Genomic DNA, 21,609 nt, shown 5'->3' with positions numbered 1-21,609 from the left:
CGACTAGGACTTGAGAGGTTTGACAAACATTAGAAATAAAGTTTTCCCAAGTTCGATAAACCCAGAGTTTCTTTCAGTCTCCTCCCAGTTTTTAAACACTTCATTGATGGATGCTGGAAAAATGCTCTTCTTACTAAGTGGTTTTTTTCTTCTTCTTTTTTTTCCCCAAGTACAAATATAAAAAAAATTATAAAATAAAGATTGATTTTCTATATAAGAAAATTATATAAGACACTTAGTCTTGTTTCCTGGGGGGATCTAAATTAAGTGCATTTTACTTAAGTAAAATTATATGCCAGTGTGGTAATAAAAATTATCGGACCCACTTTATATTAAGTGGCCTTAACTACTATGTACTTACATTTTAATTAATAATTTAGTACAATGTACTAATTGTGTACATACATGTTTTTACATTGTACTTATATTTGAAAAACAACAACATGTAATTACATCAATATTTCATTTCTGTAAGTACATTTATAATTACACTGTTGACCCATACTTTACACCTTAACCCACCATTAAACTTACCCATACCTCCAACCCTCTCCCTAACCTTACCCCTATCCCACCTCGATAGCAGCAAAAGTGTTTTAAAATACAATATGAACACAGTAAGTACATTGTACTTATTATTTTATGTAAGTACATAGTAGTTAAGGCCACCTAATATAAAGTGGGACCAAATTATCTTAATGCAAATGGAAAACAAGATTATTCTGCGTCTATTACTAAGTGTAAATCTACTGTAGCTCCACACTCCATCGACACATAAGGTTAAATACGACACATGTGAATATCTGCTTCAGTGGTGTAGGCAGTAATGTTTTGTGCACGGAAAACTAGCTTGTTACGCGTTTGATTGGGTTAGAGTCCGGCTTTTGCCAAGCTCGTTCTTCTCACTTTCCCTTCACAAATCACATTAGAATTCATTTTCAATAAAAAATAAACTAAATGTTCTAAAAGTGGAAGTAAAGTGTCTAACGAGTGTTTAATAATGATACACTATTTATAATTATAATATATATAATAATTTACAATATGTTAATATTGCATCCTGTTAATAACAATATTGAGGTGCAAATGGACCTAGTATGTATCTGCCATATGAAAGTATAAAGTTTAACTAGCATCTAATTATTATTTACACTCAGCCTGTTGCAAAGAACTGCTACTTTTACATGGTAAATAAAATATATCACATTTTATATCATATTGTCCTGTAAATAGCATCTAGAGCTACTTGCACTTAGCCTACTGTAGGGTCTATCGCTAAGAAAGTTTGTTAATTCCACTTAGTGTAAATAGCAACTGTGGTATTTTTCTTACTCTATTGGCAGATCATTTGTAAAATAAGAAAAATGCACTTAAAATATTATTATTAATATTATTATTTTATATATATTTTTTGCCCATGAGATACCATAAAATGATTAGTTATTAGTTCATTAATATAATGTTCTGCCAGTTGTCACATGTGATATTATAACAGTGATAATAATTACATTTGTATTGAGTCTGAAGTATGCAGATGGCTTTTTGCTGGGAACTGTTGCCATGGCGAATCCTAATTGATAATTGATAATGGCTTTTTATAGTAGTGGTGTCACGACTGGTGATACAAGGAGACACCGTGAGAGATCCAAATGCGAGTACGTTTTTATTTAAGGGCAATCCAAAGAGTAAACAGTCCAGGCATGGGTCAAAACCAGAATAACAATCCAACATAAAAACAAAACACGAACACAAGGCAAGGGCATGACTGAATGACGGATATGAATTTACAAAAACTCCGTGACACATACTAAGACAGACCGGGTTAAATACTCAGGGAGAGACAAACGTTAATGGGAAATTGACAGAGTGTAATGATAGATAACCAATGACAGCTGGGTGCAATGACTTAGGCAGGGACATGAGGAATGTGGTTAATGAAGTGACAGACACTGTGGGAAAGGAGGACATCTAGTGGAAACCCAGGGAACACAACACAGACACTGTGACAAGTGGTGCACACGCTTAACTCAGAGTTAGTCAATTTAGAGTTGGTTAAACCAACTAATTTCAGCTGTTCTGTAACCAAAAACTCAGAGTATCCCATCTCAGGGTAAGTCAACTCAGAGTTCAAGTTTAAACTCAGAATTGGTTGAACCTCCTTATTGAAATGAGCCCCTGGTCAGGATCAAGTTTTCTTCGTTAAACCCAGAGTTTATTTTGGTCTCATTCATTCATTCAGGCTGCAAACATGCTTTTCATAGTGAGAAGGCTATTTTGGAATCTAAACTAAGTGCATTTTACTTAAAACAAGGAAACAATATTGTCTTTCTTACCATTTTTCTTATATAAAAAATGCATGTACTGAATCATGTAGATGATGAGGATTAATTCATAGGGATTTACATTTACATTGGGCGAGGAATATTTAGATTTTTTTCCATATCCGCATGCATATTTATTTGAGCTGTATTTTTAATATAGTAGTTTTCTATAACATCAGGGATGCAGAGTACAGTGGAGACGAGGTAAGTGTGTCTCACTCTCATGCTCTTTCTTATAATATTTGTGTAGTTTCTTGATCACAAACCCATGGGGAATTAAGCTGATTATTGTATGGAATGGAAGGATGCCAGATTTCGAGGCTATGCTGTAACCAACACCGCAGCTGTTAAATTTATTTATCATCTTTGTTAAATAAAAACAACAGTTAGCCTATTCTTTCTCCTGTTGGATTTTAACATTCTTCCAATACTTGGTATTGATGCCATCTCCTCTTCATCTTCATCTTCATGCGTTGCAAGCCTTCTTGCTGCTGGCTGAGAATATGTCAAATGTTATTTTCATTACTAATATTTAGCTGCTTTTCATTATTTATTTTTTTGCCTGTAGGATACCATGAAAATTAAGGTAACACTTTAGAATAAGGTTCCATTAGTTAATGTTAGTTAACTTCTTTCGTTAACATGAACTAAGCAAAAACAATCCTTCTACAGCATTTATAAGTCTTAGTTCATGTTAATTTCAACATTTACTAATGCATTATTTAAATCAAAAGTCGTGCTTGTTAACATTAGTTAATGCACTGTGAATTACCATGAACTAACAATGAATAACTGTATTTTCATTAACTAACATTAACGAATATGAATAAATACAGTAATAAATGTATTATTCATTGTTTGTTCATGTTAATTAATACATTAACTAACATTAACTAATGGAACCTTATTCTAAAGTGTTACCAAAATTACTAAATTACTTAAATAATTTTATCGTTCTGCCAGTTTTTACCTTTCACTGTAAACCCTAATGTTGCCTTGACTTAAAAAATCAAGTAATGTTGACTAAACATTACTTAAAATTTTGCATTTTGGCCCTGTCACTTAAAATATGATTTAATTTAACTAATTTACCTTAAAAATGCATAAACTTAAGATTTCAAGTGTTGTGAGCTCAAAATCATGAGTAATCCTTTCGAAAAACTCAACGTCACTCTGTTCTTCCTTTAATGTGATTGGCCATGGGAGAAACTCTGCCTAGCAACAAGAGAACAAAAGCACTGATTGGTGGGTTACAAAATTCGTTTGGTTGCTGAACTACAATTCAAGAGGAAGTTTTTCTTTGTGTACTATGTTCGGTGACTAAAATTATGTAGATATAAGGTTGTTTTGCATGATTTCTACTGGTGAAATATGTTAATTTAAATCCTTGTGGTATGTGATTTTGAGATGATTATTGAAACGACATCTTAAGTATTTGATGAAGTGGCCCAATCGTTTTCCTTTGAGAGAAAGAACATGGCAGCTAAAGTTACTGCTTAACTCGTTAGATCGAAAACCCTAATAAGTTGAATGAACTAAATTGATTGAGTAAACTCATTGCCTCAATTTAATTGAGTAATGGAGTCCCCCAAAACTTACATATTTAAGTTTATTAAACTTGACGGTTTTGTAGACTGTACACTGAAAACCCTAATAAGTTGACTGAACTAAATTGATTGAGTAAACTCGTTGCCTCAATTTAATTGAGTAATGGAGTCTCCCAAAACTTACATATTTAAGTTTATTTAACTTGACGGTTTTGTAGATTGTACTTAAATCACTCAGTTCACCAAACTTGATGCTTATTTAATGTACTTAAACAATTATGTTCACTTAACTTGGTACTAATTTCAAGTGTACTTATATATTTAAGTTAACTCAACATGTAAATTTAACTGAAAATGATGTTCTTATTTTTGACTGCACACTGAAGTAAAACAAATAACAGCATATTTAAACTTTGACCTTTTGACAAACTGTCACAATATTTATGAAAATACAGTAAACCCTATACTGCACTGTAAAAAAAAAAAAAAAAAGAAAAAAAAAAATTATTTTTATGTCTTTGCAGACATTGAAAAGACATCCACTGAGGAGAGAATGTTTTGATGACGTTTTTTTTTTTATGTTTTTTATGTCTTCTGTACATCCGATATAGATGTTCACATATCCTCCTTACAAGGTTCTGTGACTTTATTTCTGTCAGAAATCTAGAGAAGCTCTTATTGAGATTTAACAGAGGTTTAAATGTGCATACTTGATTCATTTGAAGTCACCATTGTGGTGGAAAATGTTTGGTTTAGTTGGGATCTTGGTCCAGATACTTCTTATGTTCGCTTGTCTCTTGCTGCTATAACAGTATATTTAAAAATGCTGTTTTTGTGGCGAAGAAAGATGAAGTTTAAAAGAGCTCAGGTGTTATCAGCTCTTTGTTGGTGTTCACTTGTCTCTTGCTGCTGTAACTTGTGTGTTGTAAAACACTGTTACTGTGGCAAAGAGAGTTGAGATCTAATATACACATCTTGCTTGTAATGGTGATTAATTATAGTAAAATAAAATGTATTGCTGCAACTACGGATATACTTTTATGGATATAAACTTTGTAGATAAAACAATGTACTTACTTTTAGAAAACCGATCATGTCGTCACAAACAGACATCAAGATTTTGGATATGCATCACATCAATGGTGACAATCAGAACAAAAAAGGCTGGAAAATAAGGAGGAGCTTGTGCTATGGAGCTCTTTTGTTTGTCACCATTATTGTGATGCATATGCTACATCTAGAAGTCTGTGTGTGTGAGTACTTGATTGATTCTTTTACCTCAAATTATTTCAAACACATTCATTTCATCCATCTTTAAAATAAGTATTTTACTCCTGGTGCCTGTTAAAAATATCAAACAAAACTTATTTTATGATCTCAAATACGTATTATGTGATGACTTTCTCACCAACAAAAAACATCAAATAACACCTGAGCTAATTTAAATTTGCCTTTTTTCACCACAAAAACAGCATTTTAAAATACACCAATACAGCAGCAAGAGACAAATTAACACAAGAAGCAACTGGACCAAGATCTCAACTAAACCAAACACTTTCCACCACAATGGTGACTTCAAATGAATCATGTATCAACATTTAAACCTCTGAGGGATTTAGGTAGTCTACAAAACTGTCAAGTTAAATAAACTTAAATATGTAAGTTTTGGGAGACTCCATTACTCAATTAAATTGAGGCAACAAGTTTACTCAATAAATTTAGTTCAGTCAACTTATTAGGGTTTTCAATGTTGATATTATAACAGTGATAAAGAATTAAAGTGAAGTATTTACCCTGAAGTATGCAGGTGTTTTTTTTGGCGGACGTTGTTGCCATGGATGGTGAAACATAATTTCGTAGCTCCATTGGTCGCAGCTTTTTTTAGTCGTATTACACGTGGTGAACTCAGAGTCAACCTACTCAGAGTTGACTAAACTTAACCCAGTTCAGCTGTTCTGAACCCGAAAACCATTACAGAGCAAGTCAACTGACAGTTCAAGTTTTAACTAAGAGCTGGTTGAACATCTTTATTGAAACCCTGATATACAAATCAATTTTGATATGTAGGAACCCCCCCCCCCACCACCACCACCATCTTAACTTTTTTGATCTATAACGTAAACATACTAAAAACAAACAAATATCATAAAAAAGGTAACTGTCATTTTGAAAGAACGACAGGCCAAGGCCACGGCTTTCAACTGTTTTAAGGTAAGTTTATTACATTTTTTCATTAATAATTATTTTAAATGGCAGAATTATAACTTTTTTTGCGGCCACAATAGTGTGAAACATTAGTTATGTTAAATGATGAACAGTTTACCTCAAACGACCATTCTACATGTACTCGCATAATCGTGTTAAGATATCTGAGACGACAGATTAATACAGTTTTGTTAAGTTTTAGACAGTGACGGAAGGCTGAAATATGTGAATATCTGTGAAAATAAAGCAAAGAGTAGTTTCTGAAGAATTTAACATTTAAGTCAAATTAGTTCAAATAGTTTAGAGTCAAATTAGTTCAAATAAGTAAATATGACTTTCTGCACTAATGTAGACGCCTGCAGTTGTCCATATCGACATGTAAATCATACAAATTATGTACAATATAGACCACAGGTGTAAAAGAACCGACGATCCGGTTCAAATAAACGGGTTCAGTAATTCTCAAACAAAGCGATTCTCGGAAAAGAATCGACGTCTCAGGGCCTAGATGTCACGCTGTCTAGTCTCTGTTTCCCTGGGTGTCCACTAGTGGAATTCCTGTAGTCTGGTCCTGTCTTCACAGTAATTGCACTCCAGTTAATTGCACCAGGTGCAATAATCTATTGTCATTAGCCTCCTTATAAATACCAGTCTTTCCCTGTTGTTTGTATGGAGTCCTTACCCTTCATGTATGCAACCTTCTCGTATTCCGAGTTTCCCCTTCATCTTCTCGTCTCCCGAGATTGACCTTACCTCTCGTCTTCCGAGTTCCCGTTTATGTTCCCTCCTTTGTTTATTTGTTTTGTTTATTTTTTGGACTTCTGTTTGGCTTTGACCTCTGCTTATATTTGACAACGATTTGGATTACCTCTTTAATAAACATCTGCTACTGGACCTCGCTCTCTCCCTGTGTCTCTCTGCTGCGTGGTTCGTTACAGAGGACTCCATCAACAGAGATCCAGCGGTATGTCTATTCCAATTTCCACCCCAGCCACCAAGCGGGAGAGGAATGGCTTTGAGGGTACTTGCCTGTTTGTGTTCCGTGGGACCAGGGGAGGTCGCTCAGGAGTGAGTGGTCGAGAGGAGGTATGGCAACGATCTCCACTGTGGCCTCCCGTCGACCCGGGGTTCGGATGGGAGCTGCCGTCTCCCCATTGTGGAGAGAGAGGGGAGAGGAGGCACAAATCGGCTGAGCCAGTGCCGCTGCGCAAGATGGCCCACTGTCCAGTGCCGTTGCACAAAATGACCGCCAACCCAGCGTCGCTGCACAGCATGGCTGCCAACCCAGCACCACGAGGCAAGATGGAAGCCAGCCCCACACCACAGCACAAGATGGCCGCCAGCCCAGCGTCACAGCACAAGATGGCCGCCGGCCCGGCACCACTGCCCAGGATGGCCACAGGTCCAGCGACACTGCACAAGATGGCAATCAACCCTGCGCCACAAGGCAAGAGGGTACGCCATCACAGCGCCCCAGCACAAAGTGGTCATCAGCCCAGTGCCACGGTGCAAGATGGCCGCCAGCTCAGCGACAACGCCCAAGATGGCCGCTGAGACATTTTTGGATTACTTCTCCATGCTGTCAAAGATCCTAGAGATTCCCAGGAATGTTCACGTCACGTCTGTTGATCCAGGAATGTTCACGTCACGTCTGCTGAGCCAGCACCACAGTACAAGAGGGCCACCAACCCAGCGCCACTGCACAAGATGGCCGCCAGCCCGGAACCACTGCAGAGGATGGCAGTTACAGTGGGCTTTCCTGAGTTGAGTCAGGTTCCCATTGACCCTCCAGAGTTGAGTCAGGTTCCCGTTGACCTTCCAGAGTTGAGTCAGGTTCCAGTTGACCCTCCAAAGTTGAGTCAAGTTCCAGTTGATTCTTCAGAATCAAGTCAGATTCCTGATGAGGATGGCAGCTACAGTGGGCTTTCCTGAGTTGAGTCAGGTTCCCGTTGACCCTCCAGAGTTGAGTCAGGTTCTGATTGACCTTCCAGAGTTGAGTCAGGTGCCTGTTGACTTTCCAGAGTTGAGTCAGATTCCGGTTGACCCTCCAGAGTTGAGTCAGGTGCTCGTGGACCCTCCAGAGTCAGGGTCAGTCACTATTGACCTTCCAGAGTCAGGGTTAGTCACTGTTGACCTTCCAGAGTCAGGGCTAGTTCCTGTTGACCTTCCAGAGTTGAGTCAAATTTCAGCTGACTATCCAGAGTTGAGTCAGGTTCCTGTTGACCATCCAGAGTCGAGTCACGTTCCAGTTGATCCTCCTGAATCAAGTCAGGTTCCTGTTGACCATCCAGAGTCGAGTCACATTCCAGTTGATCCTCCTGAATCAAGTCAGATTCCTGTTGACCTTCCAGAGTCGAGTCAGGTGCCCATTGACTTTCCAGAGTTGAGTCAGATTCCGGTTGACCCTCCAAAGGCGAGTCAGGTGCTCGTGGACCAGAGTCAGGGTTAGTCACTGTAGACCTTCCAGAGTCAGGGTTAGTGACCGTTGACCTTCCAGAGTCAGGGCTAGTTCCTGTTGACCTTCCAGAGTCGAGTCAGGTGCCCATTGACTTTCCAGAGTTGAGTCAGATTCCGGTTGACCCTCCAAAGGCGAGTCAGGTGCTCGTGGACCAGAGTCAGGGTTAGTCACCGTTGACCTTCCAGAGTCAGGGTTAGTCACTGTCAACCTTCCAGAGTCAGGGCTAGTCACCGTTGACCTTCCAGAGTCAGGACTAGTCACCATTGACCTTCCAGAGTCAGGGCTAGTTACCATGGACTTTCCAGAGTCAAGGCTAGTCACTTTTGACCTTCCTTAGTCAAGTCAAGTCACTGGTGATCTTCAAGGACAGACTCAAGTCACTGGTGATCTTCAAGGACAGACTCAAGTCACTGATGATCTTCAAGGACAGACTCAAGTCACTGGTGATCTTCAAGGACAGAGTCAAGTCACTGGTGATCTTCATGAACAAAGGCAAGTCACCACTGATCTTCATGAACAAGGGCAAGTCACCATTGATCTTCAGGAACAAATGCAAGTCACCAAAAATCTTCATGAGCAGAGTCAAGTCAGCACCGATCTTCTGGAATCCAGTATAAACACCATGGGATTACCAGAGTTTCCTCACTTCTCGGTGGAACTACTCGAGCCTCTCCATGGTTCTGATGAACTACCAGAGTCTCTTCTCGCCTCTGTGGAACTTCCAGAGACTCATCGTGTCCCAGTCAAAATCTTTGAACACCCGACTGTTCCTGTTGTGGCCACGGAGGGTACCCTTAACATGTTCATGTCTTATGTTGCAGACTTGCCCAACCAGACTCGTCCTCCCGTTGGCCCGGCCACACGGATGTGGTGGTCTTCTGCTCTGCCCTGGGGGCTTTCTGCATTGACCACACGGACGTGGTGGTCTTCTGCTCCGCCCTGGGGGGCACCCGTTCCGACCACACGGTTGTGTTGGTTTTCTGCTCCGCCCTGGGGGGCTTCCGCCCTGACCACATGGTTGTGGTGGTCTTCTGCTCCGCCCTGGTGGGCGACACGTGATGTCCTTCATGGACTTATGTTTTGTGTTTTTTTTCTTGTTTTGTTTTTTTTCTGTCTGTTTCCTCCTATGGAGCTGCCCCTCCATCCCTCTCCCTGATCCTCCGCTGGTCCACCTCCTTCCTGGGTTTCTAGTCTGTGTCAGACGTTCCGTTTGCCTCTAGGACCTGGCCCTCCATCCCTCCCCTTGATCCTCCACTGGTCCACCACCCTCCTGGACTCCTTGTTTTGTGTTGCACTTCTCTCGTCTCTGTTTCTACATTTTACCTGGTTGTCTTGTCTCTGTTTCCCTATTTTACCTGGTTGCCTTGTTTCTGTTTCCCCATTCTACCTGGTCTTCTTGTCTCTGTTTCACCATGTTATCTGGCCCTCCATCCCTCCCCCTAGTCCTCCGCCGCTCCACCTCCCTCCTGGTCTCTTTGTCTGTTTTGTTTTCCCTTTGGTTCGGGGGGAGCATCTGGCAGCTGCTCCGTGGAGGAGGGGGTAATGTCACGCTGTCTAGTCTCTGTTTCCCTGGGTGTCCACTAGTGGGCTCACTTCCCCTTAGGCACTTCACCATAGGCACTAGTATTCCTCTAGTCTGGTCCTGTCTTCACAGTAATTGCACTCCAGTTAATTGCACCAGGTGCAGGCAATCTATTGTTATTAGCCTCCTTATAAATACCAGTCTTTCCCTGTTGTTTGTATGGAGTCCTTACCCTTCGATTTGGATTACCCCTTTAATAAACATCTGCTATTGGACCTCGCTCTCTCCCTGTGTCTCTCTGCTGCGCAATTTGTTACACTAGATACATTTCAAAGTGCGCGCATGCAAAGCAAGTGACGCAGGCTTCCTTAGTGAGGTGATTTTTGATGCTTGTGTGGTTTATAAAGTCTTTTTACATACCTAAATAAAGGTTTTTGGTCATAATTCAAAATATAGTTTTTTCTTGTCAGAAGAGCACATGGATACATTTGTGAGAGGAAAAACTTGAGTCCAGTGCAGTCTTATTAAGCAGGGATGTCCCGATCCGATCTATGACATCGAAATCATTCAGATAGTGGCCCAGAACGCTGGATCGGAGATTATTATGGGTGGTGTTAGTGCAGTGGATAAGACACATGCCTTTGGTGTGAGAGACCCGGGTTCGAATCCACTGTGAGACACCAATGTGTCCCTGAGCAAGACACTTAACCCCTAGTTGATCCAGAGGCATGCGACCTCTGACATATATAGCAATTGTAAGTCGCTTTGGATAAAAGCATCAGCTAAATGTAAACGTGAATGTTATTAACGATCCAGTGCTTAACGCAATTGGATGGATTTCTGACATGTCAGAAATTTTGGTCGCCTCTCGTGAGGTATCACACTATTGAAGGAGGGCTACAAACTGACTTTCCACATTTCCCTCACTGTGCATGCGTGAAACCATGGTGACATGGCTGAACTGAAAGTTGATCTGATCAACGTTTTCCACTTTTTATTTCATTTCTAGCGAGAAATTAATATTGCAATAATAAAATATCCACTTAGTTATCACCAAAGCTCTCTATATTTGGCTGTAAATCATTAAACCATTACGCTGCCTCAGAAGCCTATCCAAATGATTTTCTGAAACAGCCACAAACATCCGGGTTCTGAGGGATCCTACAAGCCGATCACTACTCACTACTCACTACTCTGCAGTGAACTCGCTAACAACAGACACGGAAGAGAAGACAATGCAGAATAAAGTCGTGTTTTTGTTATTTTTGGACCAAAATGTATTTTCTATGCTTCAACAGATTCTAACTGACCCTCTGATATCACATAGACTACTTTGATGATGTTTTATTACCTTTCTGGACATGGAGAGTAGACCGTACACACACTTTCAATGGAGGGACAGAAAGCTCTCGGACTAAATCTAAAATATCTTAAACTGTGTTCCAAAATAAAAGGAGGTTTCACGGGTTTGGAACGACATGAGGGTGAGTCATTAATGACATAATTTTCATTTTGGGTGAACTATCCCTTTTACAGACTAGCTATCATTTGCTAACACTGGGAATGTAGCAGACAGAATATATAGCTAGCTTGGAATATGCAAAACCGAGGTTGCGCACTCTCTCTGTCCATATTGCGGGCTCTCCGTGCATGAGCAGGCTCTGAGCACTTCGGTCAAGCCACCTTTCAAAATAAAGGTCTCTATCGGTTAAATAACTTATAGAGTGTAAAATAAAATTACCAAATATAACAAACACGTAACTAATGTTAAGAAAGGATATAATTAAGTGATATAAGAATAATATATAAATCCCGGAAACTAATTAAAATAACTGAAGGTTATTTACACTCCCGCCAATCATGAGTGACTATAAATTAAAATTTTAGTCACAAATGATTTCTGAAGTAAAATACCAATGTTTAAGGCTAAATGTAAAGTAAACTGAAACTTGTTAACTTGTTAACTGCTTAAATCAAAGGATATGTCAGGAAGTTCAGTTTGCCTCCAGCACCAGGACCAGCTTTTGCACTGGGCGTTCAACAAATGATGGTTTGTTCAGACGTTTACCATCCTTTCCCAGGTTTCTTTCTCCAAAACTTATCTTCACTCTTCTCATCAAACCATCTTAGTCAACGACAGTCTCAATAACTTCTGCCAAGCGCCACTCATTCCTGGGCAGATCGTCTGCTTTCTCCAAGACTACATCTCCAGCTTGCATATTTCTTCTTGGTGAAAGCCAGCATTGTCTTGTTGCAATGTTAGACACATACTCCTTGTGCCAATGTCCCCAAAACTGTTCCGCTAAGTATTGGACATGACGCCATCTCTTGCAAGCATATATGTCTACACTGACAAACCTGCCAGGGAGTGGTAAGGCTTGGGTAGTTTTCAGGGTGAGGAGGTGATTAGGGGTTAGAGGCTCAGGACTGCAGGGATCACTTAAATTATCTACAGTTAGTGAACTGCTATTTACAATGGCCATGGCCTCATAGAAAAAGGTTTGCAGAGAAGAATAATCTAGTCTTCCAGATGACTGGGACAGAGTGGAATGAAGAACACTTCTCACAGTTCTAATCTGTCTCTCCAAAACTCTGCCAGTGTGACTTGAATGGGGTGCGTTGAAGACAAAGTCACATTGTTTTTCTCCTAAGAACGTTACTAGACGGTTGGTGTCAATCTCTTTCATGGCCATTCTTGGCTCTAATGAAATTAGTGCCTTGGTCACACCTTATTTGATGCTACTCTAATAGCGATGAATGACCACAGAGAGTCAGGACCTCGGTTTAATGTCTCGTCCGAAGGATGGTGCTTGTTGACAGTATAGTTTCCCCATCACTACACTGGGGCGCTAGGACCCACACAGACCTCAGGGTGAGCACTCCCTGCTGACCTCTGTAGCACCTCTTCCAGCAGCAACCTAGTTTTCTCAGGAGGTCTCACATTCCTGATGAGCCTTTTTTACCTCTGGGTCGCCGATTGGAAGTCATTTGTTAACATCCACGGGGGAAGGTATTTGCTGTGCCCACAAAATGTCCAGTCCTCTGAACCTGCTGGAAGTGACCAGATCATTAACACTCAGACCTTGTGATGCACAATCGGCTGGATTTTCATCCGATGGAATGTATCACCACTGCTGAGGAGTTGTGGTGCAATGAATTCTCTGAACTCGATTCACGACAAACGTGTCGAAGCGGCAAGCATCATTGTTTAATGATGACCTAACACTACTTGAGAGTCAGTCCTGAAATATGCATCTCCAAGGTTCATTTCTTCCTTTAACATATCATTCACTGCAACTGACACAACCACAGCAGTAAACTCTAACCGAGGGATGTGATGACCTTAAGCGGGGCTACTCTAGATTTAGCCATGAGCAAAGAACAATGGATGTCACCTTTCTCATTCTTGAGCCTAAGGTATGAGCAAAGGTCAGATCCTCTCATGCTGGCATCTGAGAAGTGATGAATCATGATTGTCCCAAACCCAGCAGGCACAATACAACGAGGCAACTGAATCTTTTCCAAATTAAGAAGATCAGTCTTCCAGTGCTGTGCAGTCAATCAGGCTGACGTGCAATAGACTGTTATGCAACTGCGAATTAATAGACGGTCTTATGAATCTAAGAATCAGGCGATCGCGGAGTGAAAATGACACCACCACATGACCAAACATCAGCGAAGCTCTGCCTAATTGGCTATATCCATAGGCAGGCTTTATCTTAGAAAATCGCGCAAAAAATGGAGCGTAAATGCAAAGGAGGAGCAGAGATGAAACTTATAAAAATGAGAAAAGCCCTGGCCACAGACAGAGCAAGTGGCTGCAAAATCCCAGCCATGTTTGCCAGTAAGGGAGCATAACATCACAGGTCATTATCATTAGCTCTGATAAGTTTGTGTGTAAAGCTCATTTTTTAAATAAAACCATGTTTTGAAGTAAAGACTTAAAAAAGTAGCTTCTCATTGCATAATACATGTTGTGCATGGATGTAGATGATTAAAAAAACCTTTAGCATTAGAAACACTGTCTGTTTAAATATCAGAATCAGACTCAGAATTACTTCTCTGTTACAAGTTGCAATGGAAAGTATTTTGTCTCGGAAACCTCAAAAGCTGAAATCAAAACAGGGGCGATAATAGGTGAGCGCCAGCCAATGGGATTGCCGTTTGCACATTAACTCCACCCACTACCGGAAAACCCAGCTTTTCTTAAAAGCTGAAGACTTCAATAGGAATGCCATTATTTTGACAAGAAAATACAACAAAGAATATTGTTTAAATGTAGCGAGTCAATTCACTCACTCACTCACTCACTCACTCACTCTCTCTTTCTCTCTGCATGTGTGTGAGAAAAAGTGATGCCGATTTGTGTGCCTTCACACTAGTATGCTGCGTATCCATTGAGATGAACTGAGAAATATCACAGATCGCTTGACGGAGAGTGAAACTATGAAGCGCTCAGTCAGAGTGAAAATATATTTGTGCTAAACTTATATTTAGCCTCCAACTCACACACTGGCGAGTAAAATCTGAGAATTTATTAGCCATTGGCTAATATTAGATATCATTTAGACGCCAGAATGAAGATTTAGTTGCATATGTGAGTGATTTAGTCGCAATGTAGAGGGTTGGGTTGACAAGAAATGGATAGCGCAAGGCAACACTGTGTGCATATACTCATGGGAGTTGTAGTGTTGTAGTGTCACACTGCAATATGTCTTACTTCAGATGACTTTTAAAAACATTACAATTATTCAACCCGCCAAAGTGGCTAGTTGGAGTCACTGTTTTACCCGCCACAAACAAAATCCACCCGCATTTGGCGGGTTGGCGGGTGTTAGTGTCAAGCCCTGCTAGTGAGCTTTGGATTCTCATGCTGTGTGACTATCTTCGTATGGAAGACGCTGGCCTTGTTCTTACTAACCTTGAGATTATGTTTCTGCTAATTAGCTTTAGAAACGTGAAGTACATGAAAGGAAGTGACTGGGTTGCAGGCATTGTACATGAAATGTGCAAAATCTTGGAAAGATGGAAAATCTTGTGTCTCACTCAGTGTTTGTGTGGCTTATTGGTTCCAGCGGGTAGCTGGCCAATCAGGAAGTTTGCTCACAAGTTTCTTATTCTCTTCACAGTCATTCAGTATTTCCAGTCCCTTCACATGAGGCATAGCGTCATTACATTTGGCCAGGAAATCTGATACATTTTGGAGACCTTCAAAGACCTTTGGCTGGATTCTGGGCCAGTTTGTGAGTTACTCTCGGAATGCTCTTTGAATAGTGAATGGCTGTCCATAGCAATCTTGAAGTATTTTCCAATGCATTGTAACAGATATGCAAGTCATCGATTCGTGGGTTGAATTCAGGCATATAAAAAGAAACCTTTCTAAACTAAATGCCTGGCCTGGCGCCAGCCTGGCTGTATTTAAATTATTTGCAATACCCGTGCGAGCCTTAAAGGAGAAACGAAACACATTCCACAACACACACACGCATAAGCACACACACACAAACAAACCTTTCTTAACGTTCTTTACCTTCGTCATTTTATTAATAAGATGTATTTTGAATAGGTTTGTGTATTGCATATAAATGGTTAATCCTGTGTAAATGGTTAAAGTTTCTGAATTGTAAATGGGAAATGTTTTAGGCATGAATGTTCTCAAAAAGAACCATGGGTTGTAACCCTACCCCTTGACCAGCTCATAAAACTTTATGATCCCACTGGGCAACAGGACAGGAAAAAGCCGGTTCACTGGTACCTTTTTATCAATGTATTGTCATGATTCTGCCCTCATGTCCTTGATTTTTCCCTAGTCTTGAGGCAGGATCATGACAGACGCGTGTTTTGTGTACAAGCACATGGCCTTGTCTTTGGGCCATGTGCTTGTGTTGTCTCGTTCCCTTGCCCCGCCCCCCTTGTTATCCTAGTCTTGTTGTGATTGTCCTATCTGTGCCACCTATCGTGTCTTAATTAGCTCCCCTATTTAGATCTCCTAGTGTGCTCTGTCTTTCGTCGGTTCATTGTACCTCATATGTGTTCCATTGAGATTGTTCCACATTGTGATTGTGATTGTTCCTACATGTGAGTGTTTACCTTACCGTGAGTGTTTGTTTATAGTTAGTATTTAGAGTCCTTGTTTATCTTGTCAGCCCAGTCCTGTTTAGTTATTTAGTCTTTACCTTAGTCAGTGTTTTCCCCCTCGTGGGTTTTGTTTTCCCCTTTGTGTAAATAAACCCTCTGTGTATCCTGATTCCTGTCTGCACTTGAGTTCCTCCCTTACCAAACCCTGACAAAATGAACCGACCCAAAAGGAACTCAGCAGGCAGGAGGACCGCCGAGCTACAACACCTGTTGGAGTTCCGCCAGCAATGCTGGATGTCATCCCCCACCGACAGGAAGGGGGTCACCCTCCCATACTCGGCCGAGGGTGAGTGGATTCTCCGCAATTATGCCCGGCTGTGGGAGAAGTTCTCCCAGGAGGAGCCGCAGGTTTCCCCCTCGAGGTCCCCACCTTCGGCCAAGCTGCCAGCGATCCCTGAGGGTCATATCCCGGCCGTGGCCACTCTGGGGGATCAGGCACATCCCTCACCAAGTCCTGAGGCGCCTCCCACACCCGTCAGTCTCCCCAGGAAGCGAGGGAGACGGTGTTCGTGGGAGTCTGCCTCGGAAATCGTCGGCGTCGGAGTCAGCCCTCCCAGAGACCGAACTCCCCCAACCCGTCTCTAACCCAGCGGTGGCCTCTGCACCACGGCCAAGGAGGAAGAGGAGGAAGAAGGGGTCTTCCGGTCCTGCGACTTTGTCTCCTCCTGCAGCGGTGAGCGTGCCCGAGCCAGCGGCGGTGAGCGCTGGCGTGCACGAGCCAGCAGCGGAGAGCGCTGGCGTGCCCGAGCCAGCGGCGGTGAGCGCTGGCGTCCCCGAGCCAGCAGCGGTGACTCTTGAACCCGAACCGGCGAATAAGAGAACTGTTTTCAAGTCTGCAGTCGTGAGGGCGAAGGAGAGAGCCGCGGCCGACTCTGCAGCAGAAACTTTACTACAGTCTGTCTCATCTCGTAAGGAGATGCCTGTTATTATTGCTGCAAAGACTTTGTCTGATTATTTGTCCCGTCTTGTTCAGATTTCAGAAGTCCCCCCCCCCCAGTCCTGTCTTGTCCCCGGACCCTGTCCCCAGAGATCCCGAACCAGCCGCAGTGAGCGCGGTTCCTGTGCCAGTTCCTGTCTCCCCTGATGTCTCCCCGTGTCCAGCTGTTGTCTCCCCGTGTCCAGCTGTTGTCTCTACCCCCCCCCTCGTCCAGTTGATGTAGTCGCCCCTCGTCCAGTTGATGTAGTCGCCCCTCGTCCAGTTGATGTAGTCGCCCCTAGTCCAGTTGATGTAGTCGCCCCGCGTCCCGTAAGTGTTGCCCCGTGTCCTGTGTCTGCTCCTGTCATGTCCTCTGTCAGTTGTCCAGAGACCTCTCACCACCCAGACCTGCCCGGACCCCTCGTCGTCAGCCTTTGTCCCGTCCTCCTAAGACTCCTGACCCACCCACCCACCCTGGTCTGTCCCCCATGAACTTTGTGGTCCCACCTCCTCCCCTTCCTTGTTTGTTTTTTTTTTTATTTGTCACCCTAAGCCTGCCGTTGTGTATTCATGTTTGCCTTTGTTATTATTTGTCATGTCTTGTTGGTTTGTGTCTGTGTCCCAGTCTGTCATGTCAGTCATGTCCCGTGTTTGATGTTCCCTTGAGGAGCGTCTGGAAGCCACTCCTTAAGGGAGGGGTTCTGTCATGATTCTGCCCTCTTGTCCTTGATTTTTCCCTAGTCTTGAGGCAGGATCATGACAGACCCGTGTTTTGTGTACAAGCACATGGCTTTGTCTTTGGGCCATGTGCTTGTGTTGTCTCGTTCCCTTGCCCCGCCCCCCTTGTTATCCTAGTCTTGTCGTGATTGTCCTATCTGTGCCACCTATCGTGTCTTAATTAGTTCCCCTATTTAGATCTCCTAGTGTGCTCTGTCTTTCGTCGGTTCATTGTACCTCATATGTGTTCCACTGAGATTGTTCCACACTGTGATTGTGATTGTTCCTACATGTGAGTGTTTACCTTACCGTGAGTGTTTGTTTATAGTTAGTATTTAGAGTCCTTGTTTATCTTGTCAGCCCAGTCCTGTTTAGTTATTTAGTCTTTACCTTAGTCAGTGTTTTCCCCCTCGTGGGTTTTGTTTTCCCCTTTGTGTAAATAAACCCTCTGTGTAACCTGATTCCTGTCTGCACTTGAGTTCCTCCCTTACCAAACCCTGACATGTATCATAAACTATTACTTTTTTCAATGTGGTCTCAATGTATTAAGTATTGCTTTTTGGTGCATTAGATGTTTCTTATATAAATTGGAGTATCTGCAGTTTTATCGTGTGTTAATCAAACTTTAAATGTGTGTAATCCTGCATTTGAATGTAACTTCATGTTTTGATCATTTATATGTTATTTTTCATATCTATTTAATCGTCATGCTTTGTCGGACTCACTTATATAAAGCAAATTAATGAAAAATGTATTAATGTGGAATTACGAGCTTGCTAGAATATCACGGCTGAAATCTGATAAGCCCTAATTTATTAGGGTGGGTGTTTCCACAGAGACAAAGGAACTTTTTCCTGCTTCAGATCGCGGACGTTCATTGGTTGTTCACAGGAACAGAGGCGTGAACCATTTCAAGCCATAAGAGGTGACCCAGGAAGTTCCTCGCTCTCTTGCCGTTTTGCTCTGACCCTGCTCGTCCTTCTTCGCGGCCTCGGTCCGCTCTCCTATCTCCATCCCTCTCAGCACGGCGGCTGAGAGGACAGCCGTTCTCATGGCTCCTTCGGGAGCTTTCATTTCCGTTGTTTTTGTTTCTTTTCTTTACTAAGTTTATTCCCCTCTCCACACGAGGAAGACGAATTCCGAAACATTGCTTTGTTGGACCTTTCAAATACCGCACGATTCCGCAGCAACCCCCGGAAGACATGACAGAACAGAACCACCCTCATGCTGTTCAAAACGCACGCTGGTCCCCAAAGACCATGCTGCACCAGCGCACAAAGCATCACAAGAGACACCTGCAAGTATCATTCTCTATGGAGATTTAAATGCTGCTTAAAGTTTGTCTATGATTTGATTCGCTGTTGTCTTTCAAGGTTTACTGTCTGTGAGTTTGCATAACTGAGCTTAGTCTGTGATCACGCTCTCTCTCTCTCTCTCTCTCTCACCTCTCTCTTGTCCTTTCTCTCATTCATTCTCTCTCTCTCCCTTATTTGGATTCCATTATGTCTTGTACAAAGTTTACTGTCTGTATTGTCGTACGCGTATTTACTCTGTGTGATTTTTAGTTTGATGTATTATTAGTTCAATTATTAAAGACCAATATATATTCATGATTGCCTCCGATCCGCTCACATTCCGAGTCAATGAAATGTCTGATCTTTAGCTACACGCTCTTTTTTAGTAAACAATTTCACAATGATAGGATAATGTTTTCATGGCCAGAGAATATTTTCCTTGAATTATAAGAAGTGATAACTTTATTGAAAATTGATAAGTTAATCTTACGGCTGTTTGCTGGACAAACCACTGTTTGATTTGCAGTAATTTACAGGAAGAGATATCACTATAATTGATATGAAGAATGGAATATTGACATATTAATGAGTAAATTACAGTGCCCTATACAGTTGATATATGCAATTGAGCTATTTTTCATCTTCAATAATTTTAATGTAACTGTCATATGAGATATATGTATTAATCATATTCCTGATTAATTATTCAAATTGCCTATATATCATTTGAGTTAATACTTATGTACAACCCAGTGCGGCTACAGCATCCTTGTAAATTTCGTCATCGTTTCTGTAAAAGATGCTTTCTAGGGTTTTCAGAGCAGACCTGTTGGCGCTGCCATCTCAATTAGAGCTAGGTAACCGGTAATACATGACGAAGGATTAAAAGACTTACAACTCAGACATTATCTGGTGTTTAGCCTGCACTCCCGCACAAGAGGGCAGCGGCCATTTTATTAGTGATTGCACACCTGTGTATATTACTACACCCACTTCATGATTACAGTCAATTAGAGAACATATACAATTACATAAGTCAACAAGACCCAGCAACATACTTCTTCAAATAGTATAACTTATCTGCTGAGGAAATATGTCTTTTGTCGATGAGTGATTGGAATGAAGTTTTCCACTCTATGAAGTAAATTGGCTCACAAGTAAAAATGGTGGGCTCTGGCATAGGAAGTCTGTTTAACATTATACTGTCTTGGACAGCTTGTGTAAGGTAAGACATGTCCACACTGGGGGTTGGCGATGATACCCTTTCATTGAGTGTTTGCTTAACTGAGGATGAATACACAGATTTGTGTGTTGAAAATGCTTACAGGGTGTAGCAGCTTGTCATTTTTTGTTATTAGGGTGAGTGGTTTCTTCCTTGTCATACACTTCTAGTCTTGCTTTAGTAGCTCTTACCTCTTTTACTGATTTTAATCTTTCAAACTCACTCCTTTGAGCATCCAGCCATGAGGATGGAGTTCACTGAAGGTTGACTTATGGGCGTACTCGACTTTGAGCTGATATGTGACACCGTAGAACCATAGATGGAGCGAGAATAATCTCGATCAAGCAGTTCATGAAGACGCCCCCTTACTCTCTCACTGTCAAAGTCTCCATCACACCTGAGATCCTCTCATAAGCAATCTTTACAATATCCTTTGTCACGGCATTGCAAGCATACATTTTTCTCCTTGTATCAGTGGGTGGTGTTACATAACTTCGAACCTTTATGTATGCATTCATTACAGTTTCTCTCTCGTTTTCCAATGTCTATAATTGACGCTAGTTGGTTTTCCAAAAGAGGCTCTGTTCACAGAGCTCTGTGTCCAAGCACATTAATAGAGAGGCGAAGGGAAGGAAAAGATCTGGTAGAAACAAGTGTCCAATCAATAGTGATAACTGCACCCTGGAGAGGATTGTGAAACAAACCCCGTTCAAAAATGTGGGGGATATTCATAAAAGAGTGGACTGCAGCTGGAGTCATTGCTTCAAGAACCACTACACACAGACGTATGCAAGACATGGGTTTCAGCTTCGCATTCCTTGTGTCAAGCCACTCTCAAAAAGAACTGGACTGCTGCTGAATGGTCCAAAGTGATATTCTCTGATTAATGTAAATTTAGCATTTCCTTTGGATATCAGGGTCCCAGAGTCTGGAGGAAGAGAGGAGAGGCACACAATCCACGTTGCTTGAGGTCCAGAGTAAAGTTTCCACAGTCAGTGATGGTTTGGGGTGCCATGTCATCTGCTGGTGTTGGTCCACTGTGTTAACTGAGGTCCAAGGTCAACTTGCCTGACCTTAACCAGCTCTTCCTCTTGTGAAGAGGAAGATGCGATATGCCAGACCCAAGAATGCAGAAGAGCTGAAGGCCACTATCAGAGCAACCTAGACTCTCATAACACCTGAGCAGTGCCACAGACTGATCGACTCCATGCCACGCCGCATTGCTGCAGTAATTCAGGCGAAAGGAGCCCCAACTAAGTATTGAATGC

Source organism: Carassius auratus, linkage group LG44F (assembly GCF_003368295.1).
Source record: "Carassius auratus strain Wakin linkage group LG44F, ASM336829v1, whole genome shotgun sequence".
Classification (NCBI taxonomy): Eukaryota; Metazoa; Chordata; class Actinopteri; order Cypriniformes; family Cyprinidae; genus Carassius; species Carassius auratus.
The sequence above is the reverse complement of the archived record's forward strand: the minus strand, read 5'-3'. Positions refer to the sequence as shown.